The following is a 5,900-nucleotide window of genomic DNA, read 5'->3' as shown; positions in this document are numbered from 1 at the left end:
ATTGATTCTTTATATTATCCTACCTTTCCCTCCCTGCTTTCCTTGATTTTATTCTAGCCTCCACATATGAGAAAAAATATTTGACCTTTGAACTTTGGAACTTGGTTAAATTCACTTAGCATGGTAGTCTCCCTTTCCATCCATTACCAGCAAATCCCATAATTTTATTCTTCTTTATGACTTAGTAGATATATATATCACAAAGGAGTCATATATATATATATATATATATATATATATAAATTAATACAATAAAATATTACAACTTCTTAATGCATTCATCTATTGGTGAGTTTCTGGATTGATTCTGTGATTTAGCTATTGTGAATTGTGCTGCTATAAACAGTGATGTGGCTGTGTCACTGTAGCATGCCAATTTTAGATCTTTTGGGAAAATACCAAGGAGTGGGATAGCTGGGTCTTATGGTGGTTCTATCCTTAATTTTTGAGGAATTTCCATTCTGCTTCCCAGAGTGGTTGTATTAGTCTGAAGTTCCACCAATGTAGTAGTGTACCTTTCTATATTTCTAAATTTTTATTTTCTAAGAAAAATGTACCAAGATAATTAAGTAAACAATTTTGTTTGTAACAGCAAAATAATAAAATCCTTAGGAATAAGTTTAAGTAGGGAAATGAAATAATTACACAATAAGAACTACAAAACATAAGTAAAGAGAATTAACACAATAAGTGGAAAGATAGTCCTGTTCACAGATTGCACTTTGGTCAGTTTTTTATTGCTACAGTGAATTACTTGAAGCTGGATACTGTATATTAAAAAGCTTATTTAATTCACAGTTAAGAAGTTTCAGAAAACATGGCACCAGCATTAGTTTGAGAGGACTCTTGGTGATGAAATCATAATAGTAGGAAAGTACATGAGAAGGAGAAATCTCAGGACAAGACAGAAAACAGAACCTTAATAATAATTTTATTTATTCCTTTCCAATATAGAACTTTTCTTTTCATTGACTAATGACTCTGACTAGAACTTCTAGTACTATTTTGAATCAAAGTGGCAAAAAGTGACCATCCTTGTCCTTTTCCTTATCTTACAGCAAAATGCTTCCCTTTTTCACCATTGATTGGTCACAATGTTAAGTGTGAACTGTTCATAAACTGCCTTTATTATGTTTGGTAATTTCTCTCTACTCTTGGTTCAACAAGTGTTTCTATCATGAAAGTGTGTTGTATTTTGTCAAATGTTTGTTTCTGCATATATTTAAATGATCTTGTGATTTTTATCTTTCATTCTGTCAATGTAGTATGACATTGGTTTTAATATGCTAAACCATTCTTGCATTTCAGAAATAAATACTGGTCACTTGGTTCTGGCCTATAATCTTTTAAATGTAGTGTTGGATTTTGTTTGCTATTATTCTTAAAGACATTTGAATAAATATTATATCAGGGATGTTGGACTATAGTTTCATTTTCTCATTTCTTTATAAAAGTTATTTTAAATTCTTTGTCAGGTAATTCACATGGCTTAGTTTCTTTAGGTTAAGTTTTAAAGAATTTTGTTTATTTGATTGGGTCATGTTTCCTGTTTCTTTGTGTTTCTTGTAACTTAGCATTGGTATCCCTATATTTGATGTACATCCTTGTGTTGTGACAGAAGGAGGGCATGAAGGAGTCCTGAAGTTTTCCACCAGCTTTAATGAAACTAGATTCCTGCTCTCTAGTTTTTCCTGGATTTTTTGCAGAGGATTGGTCTGTGTATTATTGTCTTCATGAGAAGGAGAGTCTGGGGTTTAATATTCAGCAGTCTTGTGCACATCCCAAAGAAGACTCATTTTTATTAGAATTACTTCAGGCTTATAATTTTATTCACATTGAAACTAGCCTAAGCTAAAAATAATTGAATAACTACTTAAATAGTTGAAAATAGCTGAAAAGTAGTGGTTTAGGGCACATTTCAAGTAAGGCAAAAATTAAATGAGGTATCCAAAACTCCATCTTTTTCTCTATCATTTGAAGCAGATTCCCTCAGTGAACAAAGTTACTTACTACCTTAGCCTGAATGAAAATTCCAGACAAAAAGTTATGGAAAAGGCTGTTTTATCCTGGGTGATATGATTGTCTCTGAACCAACAGTTTCCACAAAAATGAAGTGGTGTTCTTAAGGCCATGCCCGTGTACACTCAACTGCATGGAGGATATCAATTTTAACAAGGTAATAAAGTGAATTCCCCTTAGCAAAAAGGTTTCTGTTTGTATGAAGTGGGAGGGCTTATAGATAGGAAAAATTATAGATTTTTTTCTCTCTCTGTTCTATTCATGAAGAAAAGTTTCATGACACAAACATATTTATTGCATCATTATTATAATGGCTAAAATCTTAAGAGGTTCCCAGATACTCGACCACAGGGACTGTTCAGTAAATGATGATGTAGACATATGATGAACTATTTCGAAACTGTTAAATTTTATGTATAGTTTTACTAACATAAAATGTTTAAAATGTTAGATAACTAAATGACATGATTCTATAAGATTCTATTGATTTATCAACTTATAACTAAAGGTTGTAAAATGGATAATACTTGAGAAATATTATAATATAGAGAGTAGATGCATTTAGATAGTAAAATCAGGTTTTCTCTCTCTTTTTGTATTGTCCTGTTTTTATATAAGCATGGACTTGTAGACCCCTTCTCCTGGAAGGAGGCCTACGTGGCATTCTGTCGAGAGACAGACAGGCCTTTCAGGCTACTCAGGGACTAGGGCTCTGGAAGGAGGCCTATCTGGCTTGCACCACTCACGGACTGGGGCCTCATACCCCTTTTCCTGTGCACTGTGAACAGGATGTTCCTCTGCAGTTGGTAAAATAGCTCTTCTGTGGCTTGTGAGCTTGTCACCTCCTGGGTTCACAGAATTGCTTGTTACTTTCTATTACCAACCGATAATCTGCCAAATAGGGTAGTAACTGCTTTAAAATGTATGGCAAGCTTAACTGCAAGCATATAAAAGACAGTGTTATATTTAGTAAAGACAGAAGCCACTTCCTATGTGACAAGTGCTCCATCTCTGCCAAATAAAGCTCTTTTCAGATCTTGGTGCACAAAGTCTGAGTTTTCCTTTTCCCATGGTTTGTCGGCGTTGCAAACTAGGATAGTGTAACACAGGGGTGCTCCCTCCATTGTTGCAGACTAGGACAGTGCAACATGGACTTTATATTTTGAAAATAATTATAATCTTACTTAAATTAGAGTCAAAAGTTTCTTTTGTTTATTGGATTTACATTGTACGCAGTCTTATAATTAGGACATCAGAAGCACAGGAGAAATTATGGATGCATTAGCCACTCAGGAGCAGAGAATTAAATGGACAAATTGTGCTTCAATCCAGTGAATGAAGATTTCATTTATTTTGAAAATGAAAATATTACTTTATCAGGCCTTGAGGAACTTGGAACAGTTTCAATGTATCACACTGAGATGCCTTTCTTAATTCTCCCTATGAATAATGCAGAGCATATTGGCACCTAGCTTAAGAATCCGAGGTGTGTTCACTGTGAAATAGCCTATAGTCAAGTTTCAGCAGTGCTAGCAAAGGATGCTTTTGTTCATTAACTCAACAGGGCTCACATTTGGCCTAGAACTTCAATAAAACTGAGAAATAAATGAGACTGTGAAATAAAACTGCATGAACAGAGAAAAGATCTATTGATTAAGTGATACTAAGTAGTTTCTCTAAACCATATCTAAGTAAAGTTAGAACTGATGATTCTCAGGATGTGAGAAGTCTACAATAATTTCTGAAAACTATGTCCATCTGGATTCTTGCTATAACTGTTCTTGCTATTTTAATTAAAAATTTTATGTGTGTTTGTGTACTTATTATAACTAGCGGTTATACCTTGGATTTAATTTTTTTACATTTTAATGATGGCACTGTAAAGAGCTGACCTCCCACTCTTCCTCTGTGCTGATGTGGCAGGCTGCTGGTAACCCACGTGTTGCTCACTCAGTATCATTGAAGAATTAAAGAAGAAAACAGTGGTCAAAAACATGAACTGTTCAGTGGAGTAGAACACATGATTTTAAAATCCTAGCTCAGAATGTTTATGAGAGGTATAAATTCATTTCTCTGAGTGTCATCTGATCACCTGGTTGGGCCATGTGAGATAGGGTGACTGAGTTCAAAGAATTAGATGTAGTCCCTGCTCTTAAGGAACTCAATGAGGTTGCAGAAATGAACATATGAACCACCACCATGAGGTTAAAAACAATTATGAAGACAATAAGAAAGAAATTTTGCAAATTAAGCAGAAGGAAAAGGAATTTTAGCCCATATTTGAAGCATGAAAGTTTAGAGAATTGCAGGCTGAGAGATCATTCTTTTGAAGAAAAAAAAAAAAAAAAAAAAAAGCCATGGGTTTATGAAAGTGAACTCAGGAGCAGAGATAAGACCAGTGTACCTCTGGCTTGCGTGTGTGAGGAGGGAAGCAGGTTGTGAGCAGATTACTGCTCTGGCTTGCATGTGTGAGGAGGGAAGCAGGTTGTGAGCAGATTACTGGGTGCTTGGGTGCTCTGCTAGGGACTGAACACTGTTTTCTAGACTAAGAGAGCCACTGGGCATTGAAGTAGCAGAAAGTGGCAGGATCGGCCTGGGTTTTGGTAAGGTAAAGCTTGTGACAGTCTGAACTATGGATTTAAAGTGTGAGAAACTAGTCTCCTATAAACAAGGAGACCAGTCAGATGCTAATGCACATGAAAAAAGGAAATAGCAAAGACAGTGGCAGCCGACATAAAAGAAGGGCAAACAATCAAAACACAATTCAGAGTTAGATGAACAAGTAGCTAAACATGTGAGACCTTACGCCTTTGTCTATCACTGTATTAAGAACTCCATGCACATTTATTTCATTAAATCTTCATAACATTCCCTATGTGCCACCTTCTATTCACTATGCCTGTTTTACAGATGAGGAAATTGACGATTAGAAAAAGTTTAAGTTGCTTGCTAAAGATCACATAGCTAGTAATTATAGAGCTGGGACTGAACCAGGTCTAACTAATTCCAGAGCATGAGAAATCCCTAAGATAAACAGTCTCCACCTTGCCCAGATGACCATGGGAAATGAGGAAAGTAAGGATGACCATGTTGTTTTTGGCCTGAGCGACATGAAGAGTGAGGATCTGATTCATCAAGGTAAGGACTACAGGAAGGAAAGCAGGTAAGCATGTTCCAATGAAAAGAGAGGCAGGGGACTAGAAAAGAAAGAAAAAGTTTAACTTTGAATATTGAAAGTATATGTATGTTCTATGTTCAGTAGGAAGTTGAGAGTTCAGTTTGGGACTAAAAATGTAGCACGCCTCTCAGGAAGACTGTCGTAGAAACCACCCGGTAAAGCCCACAGCCCAGGTAGACAGTGTATGGGCAGAAGACAACGGAGATGGGGAAGACACCTAAGGATGTCCCTGAGCAGGAGAAAGGGAAGGAGCATGAAGAGACATGGCCAAAGGACCTGGAGAATGCAGGGTTAAGGAAGCTAAGGCAGAAGAGAGTCTTACAAAAGAAATACTGGGGGAAATGAAAAGACCATTTCAACAAGCGAAGTTTCAAATATCAAAGAGAGATCATGTTGGAAAAGAACTGAGAAATGTTTGTTGGATTTGGCTTTCAGGAGACTGTTGCTGACCTTTAAGGAAGATGGTTCAGGAAAAGGAAGGGGGTTTGAAACCAGATCACTATGCTGTGCAACATAAAGGGCAGGTGAGGAAGAAGATTACCTTTCTCTAACAAAATTGATTCTTTCCTGGCCGATGTGTTCATCTCCTCCCCAAATCCCACAGTGGAAATGTTACAGTGGCAATAACCACACTTTCCCAACAACGCTCAACATTTACAGAATCCTAGGATAAAAGATTTTTGACTCCTTTCAATCTCTATTA

This window comes from Sciurus carolinensis, chromosome 4 (genome assembly GCF_902686445.1).
Source record: "Sciurus carolinensis chromosome 4, mSciCar1.2, whole genome shotgun sequence".
Lineage (NCBI taxonomy): Eukaryota > Metazoa > Chordata > Mammalia > Rodentia > Sciuridae > Sciurus > Sciurus carolinensis.
The sequence above is the reverse complement of the archived record's forward strand: the minus strand, read 5'-3'. Positions refer to the sequence as shown.